Genomic DNA, 18,788 nt, shown 5'->3' on the forward strand with positions numbered 1-18,788 from the left:
TGGAAAATAGGTCCTAACTAGAGCTACCTAGAACTACCTACTGGTAGAAATTTAGAAATTCAATGAAAATCATTAAACATCATAGCTTTAGAGATAAATTGTAGATAGAAATTCACTGAAAAAAACATAGGTTTCATGCACGTTATAGTTAGGAATTGGCATTTAAAAAACCTTAGAAATTCACTGAAAAAACCATAGGTTTCAGGGGTGTTATAGTTAGCTGGACATTTCCCTCGTACAAAACCCTAGAAATTCCCCCGTTATAGTTAGTTCAGCTAACTATAACTCGCGACCCCGCAATGCACTGCTGATGACGTCACATATTACATCACTCATGACATGGTCAGTGACATCACTGATGACATCACTGATACCATCTCAAATGACATCAATGATGACATCACTGATGACATCATCCATGTAATAAATGAGTGCATCTTCTCACACCCTAATATAACCTTTGATACACCGACTCAAAATTTCAGACGGCCATTCTCAAAACCATAGATACTCCAATACCAATAACTACATACACACTCATTGACTCTTAGGTCTACACACACCTCCACTCACTCACCTGTAGAGTCACTCATACTTACAGTCACTCAGTACAGGACTATCATATGCATTTATACACCTATATAGATACTCAGACACCGCCAATCATTCATAGACATACTCACACACCTAGTCAATCATGCAAATAATTAATCACACTCCAATTTACTCACCAATACAGTTATACACACACAAGTTCACGTACTCATAATAATACTACCACATTCTTACACTCTTATACAATTACTGATACAAGCACACACTCATCCATACAGCCACTCTCACAATCACACACTCTCACAAATATCCAGTTATATACTCTTACACACATATACCCTGCCTTTCACATATGTAGTTACTCACGCATGTACCACTGAGATATACATTCAATCACTAACACACCCATCACAGATGCACTCTTAAAACCATGCACCCATAGAATCACCCACTCACACATCTATGCATAAAGTCACACACACCCTACCCACACAAACACTCAGGCACCCATACAGCTACTCAGACAACCAATCAATAACCCATATAGACACTCATATACCTATTCACAAAACCATGCAGCTACTTATACACCAACAGACAGACAGATACAGACATTCACGCAGTTTAGTCACTAGTCTGCAGTAAGATACATTTAATGACTCACTTATAGAATCAGTCACACACGTAGGAAATCATCCATTCACACACTTATACACCCACTCATTCTTCCATAGGTCTTTCCCTATATATATTAAACATATTAAAACTCTACAGAAACACAGACTCACTGGATGACGTCATCAGTGATGTCATCAGTGATGTCATTTGAGATGTTATCAGTGATGTCACTGACCATGTCATGAGTGATGTGATATGTGACGTCATCAGCAGTGCATTGCAGGGGCGTGCGAGTTATAGTTAGCTGAACTAACTATAACAGGGGAATTTCTAGGGTTTTGTACGAGGGAAATGTACAGCTAGATATAACACCCCTGAAACCTATGTTTTTTTCAGTGAATATATATATATATATATATATATATATATATATATATATATATATATATATATATATATATATATATATATATATATATATATGTATATATATATATATATATATTTACATATTCACTTAAAAAACCATAGATTTCAGGGATGTTCTAGTTAGAAATTAGCATTTAAAAAACCTTTTAAAATCAATGAATAAAACCACAGGTTTAAGGGATGTTATAAGTTAGAAATAGCATTTTTTTTAAAGTAGGAATTCACTGAAAAATAATGTACCCGACGTGACTCTGGATGAATTTGTTTTTACAAAAATGCTTTTTCAGCCCATGGGGGTCTCTGTGGGACCCCCTGACCAGGCCTAGGGGGTCAGGGTGTTTTATCCCTGCCCCCTTTTCTTGTTTTTTTGATCTTTTTCTCACCTCTTTACTTGTGATGTGATACCAAGCCTCAAGATGGTTGCCAACACTTCCTGTTTTGAAGTGTTGGCAGCCAATCTGAAACAAGCTCATGATCAGGAGAGTTCAGCCAATCAGATCTCACAAATATCAAATATTGATATCTGTAAAAGTTTACATTTCTCCAAAATTACTGAATGGATTTACACCATTTAAAAAAAAGCGTGGTTTCTGGACCAAGAGCTACCTTTTTGCCAAATTTTGTGTAATGCCGTTCAGCAGTTCGGGCTGTAGCCGTGTCTAAAGTTTCCTATGGAAATTAACATGGAGAAAATATGTTTTGGGACCCCCTTTTTTCTCAGCCCCTGCCTGACGAACCACCCTGACACTTTCAAGACAGGAGCTGACCTGAGCGGGCCATTAGTTTAGATTCGAAGATTCGGCAACCGGTGCCAAATATATTGGCAAAAGAAAAAATGCTTTTTGAGTAGAAACAAGGTTCTAACTATAACTACCTCCTGACGACCGTCAGTAGGTAATATATATATATATTGTATTCACTGAAAAAAACAAAGGTTTCAGAGGTGTTATAGTTAGGAATTGGCATTTTAAAAACCTTAGACATTCACTGAAAAAAACATAGGTTTCAGGGGCGTTATAGTTAGCTGGACATTTCCCTCGTACAAAACCTTAGAAATTCCCCCGTTATAGTTAGTTCAGCTAACTGTAACTCGCGCCCCCGCAATGCACTGCTGATGACGTCACATATTACATCACTCATGACATGGTCAGTGACATCACTGATGACATCACTAAGGACATCTGAAATGACTTCACTGATGACATCACTGATGACGTCATCCATGTGATAAATTAGTGCATCTTCTCACACCCTTTGATATACTCAATCAAAATTTCAGATGTCAATTCTCAAAACCATAGATACTCCAATACCAATAACTACATACCCACTTATTGACTCTTAGATTTACACACACATCCACTGACTCACCTGTACAGTCACTCATACTTACAGTCACTCAGTACAGGACTATCATATGCATTTATACACCCACATAGACACTCACACACCACCAATCATCCATAGAGGTACTCTCACACCAAGTCAGTCATGCAAATAATTAATCACACTCCCATTTACTCACCTATGCAGTTATACACACACAAGTTCACTTACTCATAAAAATAGTACCACATTCTTACGCTGTTATACAATCACTGATACAAGCACACACTCATCTATACAGCCACTCTCACAATCACACACTCACATATAATATACCCACTTATATACTCTTACACACATATATACTGCCTTTCACATATGTAGTTACTCACACATGTACCACTGAGATATACATTCAATCGCTAACACACCCATACATACACTCACCCAACCATACAGTCCATCACAGATGCACTCTTAAAACCATGCACCCATAGAATCACCCACTCACATATGTATGCACAGTCACACACACCCCACCCACACAAACACTCAGGCACCCATACAGATACTCAGACAACCAATCAATATCCCATAGAGACACTCATATAGCCGCTTATACACCAACAGACAGACAGATACAGTAATTCACACAGTTTAGTCACTAGTCTGCAGTAAGATACGTTTAATGACTCACTTATAGAGTCAGTCACGCACCTACTAAATCATCCATTCACACACTTATACACCCACTCATTCTTCCATAGGTTTTTCCCTATATATATATTAAACATACACTCACTGGATGACGTCATCAGTGATGTCATCAGTGATGTCATTTCAGATGTCATCAGTGATGTCATCAGTGATGTCCCTGACTATGTCAGGACTGATGTAATATGTGACGTCATCAGCAGTGCATTGCGGGGGCGCGAGTTATAGTTAGCTGAACTAACTATAACGGGGGAATTTCTAAGGTTTTGTATGAGGGAAATGTCCAGCTAACTATAACGCCCCTGAAACATATTGTTTTTTCAGTGAATTTCTAAGGTTTTTTAAATGCCAATTTCTAACTATAACGCCCCTGAAACCTTCGTTTTTTTGAGTGAATTTCAAAGGTTTTTGAAATGTCAATTCCTAACTATAACGTGCATGAAACCTATGGTTTTTTTCAGGGAATTTGAAAGGTTTTTTAAATGCTAATTCCTATCTATAACTTATCTCTAAAGATATCATGTTTAATGATTTTCATTGGATTTCTATATTTTTCAATTTCAGTGTATCAATTTCATTAATTATGTTTTTGTGAAATTCTTTTTTAACACTATTTTTTTAACCTATTTTTTCATTTAAATCTTTTCAAAATTAAAAAATATTATTTGTCTTTATTGGGTTTTTCAAACATATTTTTTTATATTTTTAAAAATATTTTTTTAACTATATGTTCAAAACTTTATTTTCTATATTTTTTTCTATGTTTTTTGGATCCGCGCACGCAACACGTTAGGAACCGCTCACCCAACGCGAGATAATCCGTGCACCCAACGCGATAGGATGCGCGCACCATGCGCGCATTTCGCCGTTTAAAAAAAAAAGGGGGCCCCGCTTGACGAATCACCACGAAACTTTCAGGGTAGGAGCGGAGTGGAGCTGGCCAAAAGTTTGGAAAATTTCGCGAAGATTCGTCAATCGGCGCCAGACTTATTGGGAATGTTGCGGATTTCCTATGGAAAATAGGTCCTAACTATAACTATCTACTGGCGACCACCAGTAGATAATATATATATATATATTCACTGAAAAAACCATGGGTTAAACACACGTTATAGTTAGGAATTAGCATTTAAAAAAACCTTGCAAATTCACTGAAAAAACCATGGGTTTCACACACGTTATAGTTAGGAATTAGCATTTAAAAAACCTGAGAAATTCAATGAAAAAACCAAAGGTTTCACACATGTTATAGTTAGCTGGACATTTCACTCGTAAAAAACCAATGAAATTCCCCCGTTATAGTTAGTTCAGCTAACTATAACTCGCGCGCCCGCAATGTACTACTGATGACGTCACATATTACATCACTCATGACATGGTCAGTGACATCACTCATGACATCACTGATGACATCTCAAATGACATCACTGATGACATCATCCAGTGAATGTGTGTTTTTCTGAAAATTAAATATGTTTTATATATGTATATCTCAAGGTCGATGGAAGAATCAATGGGTATATAAGTGTCTAAGTGGATGATTTGTTTTTGAAAAATTTATTGTATTACTGACTGATTAAGTGTATCTTATTGAAAACATGGCTTACTGAGTAATGTTTAAATATGTAAATATCTGTATCAGTCTCTCACTTTGTGTATAAGTGGCTGCATGGGTTGGTGAGTAGCTACATGAGTGTCTATAGAGGTTATTAGTTGGTTTTTTGAGTATCACTATGAGTGTCTGAGTGTCTGTATGGTTCGGTGGGGGGTATTATGTAGTGCATAGGTGCATGAATGAGTGACTCACTCTTTGTATGTGTTGAAGACAGCATGTGTGCAGGACTGTATGGGTGGATGACTGTATGCATGGATGTGTTAGTGAGTGAATGACTGTCTCAATAGTGTCTTTATGAGTAACTACATATGTTTTAAACTAGTATATGTGACTATTGGTGTATATAAGTGAGTATATGTGAGAGTGAGAGATTGAAAGAGTTCCTGTATGAATAAGTATGTGTTTCTATAAGTGATTGTGAAAAAGACTAAGTATGTGTAAGTTTCTGTTAAAGTAAGTGTGCTGGTGTGTGTATAACTGTATATGCAAGTAAATTGATGTTTGTTTCTTTATTAGCATGAGTGACTATGTGTGTGAGTAACTCTATGGATGAGTGGAATTGTGTTACAGGATGTTTAGGTGTATGAGTACATATGATGTGTGAGTACATGTATGAGTGACTGTATAGGATTGTTGGTGGATGAGTGGATGTTTATGTGGATCTTAGAAATACTGAATAGGTTGTTGTTACTGTTATTGGTATGTCCATTGTTTTGATAATTTTAGTATCTATTTTTGAATGTTTGTATCAAAGGTTATATTAGGGTGAGAGGAGGTCTACCACTCTGTCACAAGGATGATGTCATCAGTGATGTCATTTGAGATGTCATCAGTGATGTCATGAGTGATGTCACTGACCATGTCTTTTTTTTTTTTTTAAATAATTTTTATTGTTTGCAGTTTGAATACATCGATAGAAAAGGCATCAGCATATATACATGAAAAAATACATGAAGAAATCAGCACAGAGTACAAAAGGATAAAATACCAACCAATAAGACTTATAAAAGCAGATTTTTTAAGATTTATGAGTCTAATTCGAAGAGCTAATTCGATGAGCTACCCGTCATCTCCCTCCATGTTGTAATCGGGGCCCACAATTTCCTACCAAAATCTCTCTTTCTCTTGCCTTTCTGCTCATATAAACGACTCTCTATATTATGGATACTCAGCAGTCTTGCGAACCACATTTGGAAGGAGGGGGCCAAAGTATCTTTCCAACCTGACGAGATTAAAATCCGTAAAACCGCCACCGAAATAAAAACCAGCGCTTCCTCACTTTGAACCAGTTTCTGCTTATGATCACAGCCCAATAACATCAAGGTAGGAGATAGATCGATCTTATGACCTAGCAGCCCCTCCCAAAACTTACAGATTTCTCTCTGTATTAGAGAAAATGAGCTGCAATAGAAAAACATATGCAGCAGGTCAGCTTGCCCAGCATTACATCTGGGGCATCTATCGTCCCCCCTAACCCCCCATGCGAATAGTTTTGCAGGGGAATAATAAAGATTGAATACTGTTTTATAATGTTGGGCCCTCAAATTGGTGGATCTAAAAACTTCTTTATTCAGGGATATAGCTAGGTCTAGATCAACATCCGGATCTCCCAGTTTCCGAGCTAGGCCTACCTCCATTTTTTCTAGATCGTCTTGTAATTCCGATACAAATTGCTTATAAAGCCCTTTAATTTTTATACACCCGGCCAATAACAGTTCTAATAATGGGGCCTCCTCCATTAACAAAGGCTTTGGTCTCAATGCCTTTAAGCACCGAGCGACTTGACCATACAAAAACCAATGCGTGACCGGAATGCCAAACCTTTGTTGAATGGCTTCAAAACTCAATGGTTCGTAAACACCCCATATATCCCCGAGGGTCCTAATGCCATAATTCTTCCAGATCGATAAATTCCTGTCGGCTCCGACATACGGAAGTAAACTTGAGTTATACAGGTGGAGATAACCGTTGACTTTTGGGATTTTGCAAAATTTGGAGGCAGCCTTCCAAACCTCCCAGACCCCTTCCAGAATCTTCAAGCGGGGCCTTTTATAATACCTACGGTCCACTTCCCGCCACATCAACCCCCTTGCCTTTTCCCCGATTAACACCTCAAAAATGGACGGTAAATCCTGAGCTGGTGAAGTAATGACGCCAGAATCACTCTCTTGTTGAAACAAAATAGACATTTGTGTCATGAGACATGACCAATGATATAATCTCAGATTAGGGAGAGCCAAAACTCCCCTTTCCCTAGGCAGTGACATAAGGTTAGTAGATCGTCTAATCCTACCATATTGCCAGATAAATTTTATGAAGATAGATTCCAATCCTTTAATTGTAGATTCATCCAAAAATAATGGTATAGCTCTAAACAGGTAAAGGACTCGAGGAAAAAAAGACATTTTTAAAACATTTACCCTCCCAATCAAGGAGAGATGCAGGACATCTATCCTTTTTAACTCTTTCACTATAGATTTCATAAGAGGAGGGTAATTTTCAACTATTATTTCCTTAACTGATGCATTGATCTTGATCCCCAGATAAGTTGCGGAGTCAACATATCTCGGATCACTTTTAGCTATATTCCTAGTGCAGATTATTTGAGTTTTGGACTCATTTAAAAGATAGCCCGACCGCTTACCAAACTCTTCTGCTATTTCAACCAGGACCATGAGTGCTTGCTGGGGGTTAACTGTAATAATTGCCAGATCATCGGCATAGGCCAAGATTTTACTGGTATGGCCATTACAAACCACTGGACTGATCCTGGAAGACCCCAAAATTTTCTGGATTAGAGGGTCAATGTATAAGGCAAAGAGAATCGGGGAGCAGGGGCAGCCTTGCCGAGTACCTCTCCTGATATCTATCCTCTCCGAGCTCTCACCCATAACTACCACCCTTGCAACCGGATTCACATACATTGCTTTGAGAGCTCTAATAACTATCTCCCCAAATCCTCTACCTTCCAATAGACCCCAAAGGAAGTTCCATACAACCCTATCAAAGGCTTTTTCCGCATCTAGCAGGATCATGGCCATCTCCCCTCCCCCTGCAACCTGAGCGTCGAATAACGCTATAGCTCTTCTAATATGATCGGTAGTGCTACGACCCGGAATAAATCCATGTTGCCAGGGGGAGACGAGACCACCAATGATCCTGCCGAGCCTCTTAGCCCAGACCTTTGAATAAAGCTTGGCGTCCGCGTTGATAAGCGAGATTGGGCGATAGGAGCCAAGTTTCTCCAGGGGTTTCCCCTTCTTATGAAAAACCACAATATTGGTTTCCTGCCATGAGGCTGGGACCACTCCAGTAAACATTATTCCATTGAACAGATCAACTAATAATGGTATAACCACTGATTCCAGACATTTATAAACCTCCAGGGGGATCCCATCAGGGCCGGCGGCTTTACCGGAGGCTAGCTCATGCAAAGCCTCTATAATCTCTCCCCCGCTGATATCTCTATCCAGTTCCTCCTTTTCTAGGGAATTAAGACGGGGGCCAATATCCACAACCTCACCCCCCTGATTACCATCCCGTGTTTCCTCGTCATACAGGTGTTGGTAAAAAATTTTAAAAGCCTGTAAGATCTCCTCCGTCTGCGTGAGTTCCTGACCATTTACTTCAATCCTAGAGATGATATTCCTAGCCCTCCCCTGCCTTATTTGTAAGGCTAGAACTCTGCCAGCTAGCTCACCTGTCTCATAGCGCTTGGCCTTGGTGGTCAAGTACTCTCCTGAGGCTTTCTGGGAAATCAACTTGTGTATTTCTGCTCTATTTTTTAACAGTTCAAACTGGCTCTTCCTACTGTCCCCTCCCCCAACTATCTCTCTCATATGCTGTTCTTCTGTGTCAAACAAAATACCCACTAATCTTTCTTCTTCCTTCTTATCCTCCTTCCTTATCCTTGCTCCAAAACTTATCGTTTCCCCCCTTAGGTCCGCTTTAAATGACTCCCAGACAATATTCCTGGATGCGCTAAATCTATTGGCAGCGAAAAACCCATCTGCCCAATTCAAAATGTGCTCTATATATCTCAAGTCTCCCAGTAATTGTCTCTCAAAGGTCCATCTAGTCCTGACCCACTCAAAACCGGGCATTTCATATAACAATATCAGCGGGTTATGATCTGACAATATTTTTGGTAATTTTATTATTCCAACCCTACTACTTTCACTAGCTGAAATAAAGAAATAGTCTAACTTAGTGTACTTCTGATAAGGATTTGAAAAGTAAGTGTTGCCCGGTTTTAGAGGTTCCTTTGTATCCCAGACATCTATCAAGCCATGGGAATTAATAAGGGCTTTTATTGCCCTATAGACCTTTGGTTTTCGACCCTGGTACAGCCCCAAATCACTCCAGTCAGCTGAAATATTAAAATCACCACACATGATTATGGGGGTAGGCCAGGAGGCTAGTTCTAATTCCATTGAGTCAAAGAGGTCCGGATCGTCTTCATTTGACCCATACTAATTCGACCAAAACCCATCTACCACAGCCATCCAACTTGGTCCTTCTAACCCCTCCCAAATGTCTTTTGGTTAAGATCGCGACCCCCCTATTATTTGAAGTTTCAGTAGAACAGGCTGCTAACTCGAATCCACTGAGAAACAGCAAATTCCTCTTTGACCAAGGAAGGTGGGTCTCCTGGAGACAGAGGATATCAATTCTATTACTCTTTATAAAATGAGCCAACCTTGTACGCTTCCTCCAGTCATTCAGCCCGCCTATATTTAGAGAGCAAACTCTAACGCAAACCATCTTGACCCAATATTAGAACAACATAATTATCCTGCCTTTCGGACTGCTTGTGCTTCCATATCATTGATGCCAGAATCTGACCACAAAAATAAACACGATAAAACAAACTGCATTTTAAACCCTTATTCTCCCCCTCATTAACCGTCAAACCCCCAACACCCTTCAACCCTCCCAAATCTCCCTCCCTTCCAAAGAGGATCCCACCCCTTCTGCCGACCCACCCCCAAACCCTCCTAAGTGAAGCGCTCAGAATTAGTCTGAGCATGTGATGGTGCTGCAGTATGGGTATGTGAGGACGTTCACTAAGAAACAGAAACAATGAGCCCCTTATATGTCCTTACTTTGATAGTAGCTTCCTATTTTATTAAATCAGGACACACTAAAACCCAAGCCTCCGCCTAAGTATTTCTCCGACAAGCTCAGTCCAGCACCTAATCGACTTTCTTGTCCAAAGAAAGCAAAAACTCCTTTGCTTTAACTTCTGATGAGAAGAAAAAGGTTCTCCCATCAAATATCACCTTTAGCTGAGCCGGATTGATGAGATAGGCTTGAATCTTCTTCTCCTGAAATGGTTTAATCATTTCCCTCAAGCGCCACCTTCTTTCCACAGTCGTGTGGCAATAATCCGGGCGAACAAAGAAGGAGAATCCATTGCCACTCCGTCTAGCATCCGGTCTGGCTTTTTCTGCAATAGATTGCCTCAATATAAAGTTTCCAAAAAAAATTAATACTGCTCTGGGTTTGTCGCCTTCTTTAGCATTGGTCCGAGGCTTGAAAGGGGTGCGATGAACTCTTTGAATCTCACTAGCCCAGTTCCAGCTTGAAAGTTCTGGGAATGCTTGTTCAAAGAGTTTGATGATGAATGTCTTTATATCCGACCCTTCCAAACCCTCAGGGACCCCCAGGACCCTCAGGTTATTCCTACGGAGCCTGTTCTCCATCTCCTCGACTTTCCACTGGAGATCCGTTACCTGAGAACATTGGGCATTGACTTTACACATTGCCTCAGCTGCCTCCGCCTCCGCCTCCGTAGATACCACCCTCTCCTCCAGATTCGAGACTCTGTCCGCCGTATTTGTACATGTCTTTGTTAGTTTCCTTACTACACCCTGAATTTTCCTCATGGCGGCCTGTGCCTTACGGTTATCCTGGCGTGTTTCCTCCCTGTGGGCAAGAATCTCCTGGTGGATGGTTTCCAAGAGAGAGCGTTCAGAGCTATCCCCGGCAGGTCCTCCCTGTAAGGCTAAGTCAGGCGTATGATCCCAGGTCAGTTCTCTAGAAGAGTGACCTGTTTTCGAGGGCTGGCCCTTAGCCAAAGGTGGCCGCACACTGGTTGACGGGACGCCACCCTCGAGTTCAGATTCTGATTCTGAGCCTAAATAAGAGCTGGGTTCTTCTTCTTCGGACCACTCGGCCCCATCTGAGACAGAGAAATAATATTCGCTTGGCACTTTTTCCCTATCAGAGGAGGTTCCAATTGGCGGAGGCTCGGTACTCTCAGTTATTCCTGAACCTGGTTGATTTTGGATAACACCAGCGCATTCTCCTCCTAAATCCGGGGGGGCTGAGGTGGCCTCCAGAGACGCAGAAGCCTTGAGAATAACTTCGATATCAGGACGTGGTTTACTTAAAGTATTTACTTCCGGTGGACCAGTAGAGGTGGTGGGGATAGAATGCTCCTCTGAGATAGGGCCTGCAAGAGTGTCAACTAATAGGCTTACACCTGCCCCCGCTGCCTTAGACCCCCTCTCCTTTTCCTTTTCCTTCCCCACCTTAGAAAAAATATCTGCAATTGATGCTGCTGCAAGCCTGGTCCTTCCTGCCACTTGTTGTTTTTTTTCCCCTGACCGGCAGAAATTTGGGGTCCTTGCGAATCATCAACCACCTCTGGCTCCTCTCTTTGTGATTTTTTCCTTTGAGGCACTGCTTTAGCGCCAGCCGCTTTAGGCATGATCCACTGACTCGTCTGACAGCTGCCGTAGGATCTCTCCGGCCAGAAGCTGCGCGCCGGCGTGATCCTGCTGTGTACGTCCCGCCGCTGACTCGCCTGACAGCTGCCGTGAGATCTCTCTGGCCAGAAGCTGCGCGCCGTCTCTCCTCGGAGCCCCAGCAGCCTCGCTAGCTGACTCCGCCCCCTCACAACACCGCGGAACCCGTGGATCCCGCAGGCGGAGGAGAAAGCAGCAAACGCGGCCAGAGCAAAGCGGAGGACTCGCCCAGAGAGCTGACAACCGGTGAGCGCAGTCGGCATTACAGAGATCGGCAAGAGATCGGCAAGTACTGCACTGATGAAGCCGGGCCGCCGCCACCACCGCTGTGCTACAGGTTTGACCTCCTCGGGGCTAGAACATAGCCCTCACTACCCTGCTGCGTCGACCTCCGTTACGGGGCCGCCATCTTGCTTCCTAACTGGCACTGACCATGTCATGAGTGATGTAATATGTGACGTCATCAGTAGTACATTGCGGGCGCGCGAGTTATAGTTAGCTGAACTAACTATAACGGGGGAATTTCATTGGTTTTTTACGAGTGAAATGTCCAGCTAACTATAACATGTGTGAAACCTTTGGTTTTTTCATTTAATTTCTAAGGTTTTTTAAATGCTAATTCCTAACTATAACGTGTGTGAAACCCATTGTTTTTTCAGTGAATTTGCAAGGTTTTTTAAATGCTAATTCCTAACTATAACGTGTGTTTAACCCATGGTTTTTTCAGTGAATTTGCAAGGTTTTTTAAATGCTAATTTTTTTTTCTTTCTTTTTTTTTTTTTACATATTTTTATTTTAATTTTCTATCCTTTTTTAAAGACTATGGTTAAATTTTTAAAATTCTATAATATGTTTTTTTAATATATTTTATAAAATAAACATGTAAAATTTATTAGCAATACATTTTTTTTTTTTTTTTTTTTTTGGTACGCGTACCGTAAGCTTACGGTAAGCGTACGGTTTACGCAACGTCTGTAATTTTTCTACGCTGTTTGCGTATAGTTACGCAATTTGCGTAGCCGCGCGTACTCCGCGTGGGACGCGTACGTGTGTACGCTACACGCGCACGTTACGCGGAAGTGTCGGGTAGTGACTGTTATGCGCATGCGCGCAAGCGCGTGTCTTTTTTACGCGCATGCGTACTTTTGCCGTAAGCGCACATTAAGCGTACCGTAAGCGTACGGTAGGTCATGTGATCATGAAACACAACTTTTGATTGTATGAAACTACTTTCAGTTCTAGAACTCTCCTACACCACACCCATTCCCCTCATTTCTGCTTGTGATCCCTTAGGAGAAGGAGCTGGGTTGTCTTTGTGATACGATGGCAGAACAGCAGAGCCCTTCTGAGAGTGAGGCTAGCACTAGCAGCACTACCTTGAGGCAGAGAGCGAGGAAACAAAAGACCTCTTATGTATGGGATTATTTTACTTTTCCTGAAGGCCAGCTAAAGGTAAATGCACCCTTAGTGACTTGCAAGCTGTGTCAGCGTGTACTTTCAAGAGGTAATCCTGACAGGAAGTATTCCTTTGGGAATCATACCATGATGAGGCACCTCAAGGATGTACACAAAAGGACACATGCTCGACTTTTTGGAGGTAACCCTTCATTAAGTCAACCAAGCACATCCACAGCAGCTCAGCCTGGACCATCATCTGCAGGGCTGAGTCCTTCTTCTGCAGGTCAGGTGAGCCCTTCATCTGTGGGGGGAGCATCTCCTTTTGCTGACCCTCAGGAAATTAACCCTCGATTTCTGAGGGTTGATATTCGATGCGCCTCTTGTCATGATCTAATTTGTCATAGGGAGACCAGTGTTTCCCTAGTGAACAACAAAATAGATCAGCACACTTGTCGCTGAGACTAATTTTCCCAATCTTTCTTTCCTCTGTCCCTGCATGAACACAACGGCTCTTTTAAGAGCCAACCTTATCTTTCATCTTTTTTTTATATATGTTTTTAAAAACTTTTTTTTTTTTTTTTTTTTTACCGTACGCGTACGGTGCGCGTAATTTTTTTTTTTTTTTTTAAAAAACACTAAAAATCAATTATCACATTACAAGGTCCTTGAGAGACTACAATTATTATTATTGACTTACCATACCCACTCAAAAAAATATTTATTCATTTGTTTTAAAAAAAAATTGCTTTAAAAATGGTTCTAGTTTTCGAAAATTTTCTATATCAATCTGAAAAAAAAGAAAAAAGTATTAATATTTTTAAAACATTTTATAATACAGTACACATATTTACATATTTATCAAAAAATATTTTTGCCTTATTTTTGCTGTTTTCAGAATATATTGCATTTCACTATAAATTGTGAAAGCAATTGCATTCATCATTTTACAGCGGGCAAAAAAAAATAACAATCTCAAAGATTGTATTAAAAAAGCCCAGAATCTCTTTTTACTTAAACTTAACATTATAGAAATGCATAATATTCTAAAAAAATATCATCTAATACCAATACTTATTTCTTTAAAATACCGTCTGATATGTTTGTTTCAGAAGTATAATCACAATATTATATCTCAAATAACTCCACATTACATCTGGTTCCATTTCCTTTAGGCCAAATAGTAATTTTAAAATTCTTTTTTGATTAAATTTCCAATGGTAATCCAATAAAATTCTAAAGTTTTATTTGTACAGATCTCACCGATTCTCTGTAACATATTGGTTCCCGAAAGATTTATTAATAATATATTAAGTCCACAATAGAATTGGTTACCTTTCCACATGGCCAAATAGTAATTCAAAAAATCTTTTTTGAATAAATTTCCAATGGCACTCCAATAACATTCCAAAATTTAAATTGTGCAGATGTTACCGATTTTCTCTAAATTTTTGGTTTTCGAAAGTTTCATTAAAAATTAAAAAAGTCCACATTACAATTGGTTATCTTTCCATTAGGCCAAATGATAATTAAAAAAATCTTTATTTTTGAAAATTCCAATGGTAATCCAATCAAATGGTAAAATTGTTTTGTCCAGATCTTGCCAAGTCTCTCTAAAATTTAGGTTTCAGGAAGATTAGATAGGAATTTCTAAATCAAAAGGCAAACGTTGCTTAAAAACCAATTGGGAATCATTACACAGTGTCCAGCCTTTTTCACATTTAAGATAAACTGTGTAATGTCCAGAAGTAACAGTAGGTCCTTCATGGAAAATTATTGCAACAGTTACAAAAGTTTTTCCCGAAATTGATAATTGCTGTCCTGTAAACTTCTTTATTAAAGTATCCAATTTTGAACCATCAGCTCTACATCGTTGCATCATTAAAATTACATACTGTCCGTATTCCTTTAAAATTAATGTTGAAAACATGTCAGATTGACACTCACCGCATTGCATGCTATGATTAGCATCTTTAACTAATTTAGCAAAAGTGACTGTTTTAGTCTCTGGCAATGTCAAAAAAATAAACCTTTCATTATCAACATTAGAGCCACATATATTATAACAGTTTTCACAACTATGTTCCCATTTATAAGAGAGACCAAATAAATTATCAATTGCAACTTCTTCTTCTTCCAGTACCTGAAGAAAAAACATCAAAAATTTGTGTGCATCTTGCTGTTCATTTTGAGAAAACTGTGTTCGTCCTGAACATACATCTAAAAGTTTTCTAATTTCAGTAGCACTTTCTATTTGAGTTTTATCATTACTCAGCTTTTGAAAAAGGAGACTCAGCTCTGAACAGAATCTTTTTCCCTGATTTACTATTATCTGCTCTTGCAAACTTTCCAGATAAAATGCAACATTCAGCACTACATTTGCGTAGCAGTTGACACCAGAGCTATTTTCAAAATGACATCCTACAACCTGTTCTTCTTTTTCCTTACTCTTTTTGCTTGCAATTACATCACTCCTCTTTTTTTTCCTCCTCTGTACATCTTCATCACAGATATTCTCATTTCTCCTTTTACGAGAAACTACACGTTTCTCCAACACAGGATACTGACCTAAATGAGGAGCATAGCTTCTTCTTAATCTATTATACTCCTTTACACAATTTGTATCAGCACTAACTTTTGAGTCATCAAAGTCTATCATGAATAAACCTGATAATGTTTTCACTCGTGACAAAGCAACATATGCCATACCTTCTTTGAACACAGTTGAACCAATGTTCACAAATGCACAATCTACAGTCAATCCTTGAGACTTGTGAATAGTTACAGCATATGCTAGCGAAAACGGAAACTGCTTCCTACGTACATATAAGTCTTTCACAAGCATGAAACGAACTGAACAACGACAAATGTCTTTAACTTCTTCTATCTGATCAAATTTTATTTTTAAACATTCAATTCCATCTTTTTTCTGATAAATAATAAAACCCACAACTCTTCCCATAGCTCCATTAACTAAACCTTTTTCAACATCCAAATTTCTCCTTAAAAATACTCTACAGTTCATGCAAACATATAGATTTTTTTCTAATCCAGCTGTTTTGGAAATGTTCTTCTCTAGTGAATCCAATTTATTTTTCAGTGTGCCTGTTACTGTGACAGTAATTCTTCCATCCTCAATTTTGTCCACTGCTTCTAATTTCCTGATCTCTTCCTTTTCCAATTTCAAAAGCTCCTCATTGAATATTGAGCATTCACGTAGAGTTGGCATTAAGCAGATGATACTTTTCTTTTCTGCAATGTTCTTGTATATCTTCTCTGCAACTATTTCTTCCTTTGGAAATAAATTATGTAGCAGCCGACTCTGTAATGCTTTTTTGCCAACTTCTGTGAGTAGTCCAATTCTGATATCTTTCAGAATACTTCCATATTCTTCATCGCTTGCTTGCCTCATATTAGTAGTAAGTTCCTTGTACTCAAAGAAGGACCAAATATTTGTATTTCCGATGCTTCCCAATGACTTCTTTGTGTCTTCATGTGTCACAGTATTAAACACTGGTTGTCCTTTAACTGGAGTAAGTTGCAAAAGATCTCCAAAAACTATGACGTGTTTTCCACCAAATAACATGTCATAGTCTGTCTTCAGAATTTGCTGCATTCTTAAATGCACAAAGGCAAGCATTAAGTTTGAAACCATGCTCACCTCATCAATAATGAGAACTTGCATCTTCTTCAAGACTCTTGAAACTTCCAAGGATGCTTCTCCAGTTAGCTTGTTGTATTGTATTTTGTTCTCATGCTCCACTGGTAACATTAGCAAACGATGTAAAGTGATTCCTTTTATGTTATATGCTGCTAACCCAGTTGGAGCAGTAACCACACAAGACAAAGTAGAATCCGTTTTTTGCTGTAGGTAGCTTCTGATGACTTTAATTAGGAAACTTTTTCCAGTTCCAGCTTGTCCGCTTACATACATCCTGATTGGATGAAATGATGTGCATGAGCACTCTTTTTTTTCATGTAGAAATCCGTGATCAATTTTGTTTCTGATCTCTTCATAAATTTGTTGCTGCTCTTCGTTCAGTTGTCTTTCCAAATTTTGTAAGTCTATAAATTCTTCTTGAGCTTGATTCATAGCCGTTTCCACTTCATTCATGGCTATTGATGCTTCATTTTCAACGATTGGTTGTCCTAGGGGATCTTGACTGAGTGTTTCTGAACTTTGGCTGTCCTGAGAACTGTCTCTAGCTATTTCTGCTGCAATTGTAGTTTCCTGTTCAATTTCTTCATTTAACATTTGCAGATAACTTGAGAATGTACTGCATTGTATGCTGTCTTTGCAAGCATTAAAAGAATCTTCATAGCTTTGAAATTCTCCCAGTAGTTCATCCTCTGTACGCCATGGTTTAAACAACTGTAAAAGAGCCAAGTAGTAAAATTCCTCCTTGTCAGTAGTGTCGCAACTCAGCTTCCTGTGATTTATCAAACTTCCTTTTGTTTGCTTCACCAAACATCCTTCCTCACCAATGACTTTATATTTTCCATTGTTGATGTCTTCTGCGGCTTTCCGTGAATAAATGTAGTTCTGCAGCACTTCATAGAGACACATGTTCTCCAGATGTTGACTTCTCTTGGGATAATATGTGTCCAACATGTTTGATTTCAAAATATCTGTACTTTCTGGGTCATTCTAGGCCAAATATTCAATTTCTCCAACAGATTTTAGTACCCGATTTCTCATTGCTGCAAGGCCTAAACTTGCCCAAATTATTCTTCTTGACTTCGAGTAGAGACTTGCAGAAGATAACCTATCTGAACATTCGTAGGATCCAATTTCTCGATGCGATAACATCTTCAAACTGAAACTGTACAGCTTCTTACTGACAGTCTTCTCGTGAGAAATCTCTTCCCACATTTCCTTCAATTCTGTTTTTTCTGATTTAGTAATGTAAGACGTTACATATCGAGCAACAGCAATGGAATTGTCAGCTACATACTGTATATCCATGTTAGCGTTCCACATGGATAAAATGACTGGGTTGTAGTCATTTATATTTTTTGATTCTTCTTTTCTTTTAAGGTTGTAGGTATTCTTAGGTGATTTTCTTGTGATAGTATGTCTCACAGCTGACATAAAACTGTTTACTCTTCCATTTGAAAGAACAGGTCTAGGAAATCCAAATCGACATTTAGTGTAGTATTTATCTTTGCTCTTGTATTTCCGTCGACAGTATTTTCCACACCGATGACTTTGGAAACGTAAAACTTGCTCCTTTAACTTTTTCTCTTCTGTGCTTTTTGGTATAGCACATGTTGCATATTCTTCAATGTAAGATAACACTGCTTCATCAGTATCTGTTCCAAACTTTGGGGCATCCTTGATCCACAACAGCATATGAATATGAGGAGCACCTCTTGCCTGGTAC

The sequence above is a fragment of the Triturus cristatus genome, chromosome 3_2, assembly GCF_964204655.1.
Source record: "Triturus cristatus chromosome 3_2, aTriCri1.1, whole genome shotgun sequence".
NCBI lineage: Eukaryota > Metazoa > Chordata > Amphibia > Caudata > Salamandridae > Triturus > Triturus cristatus.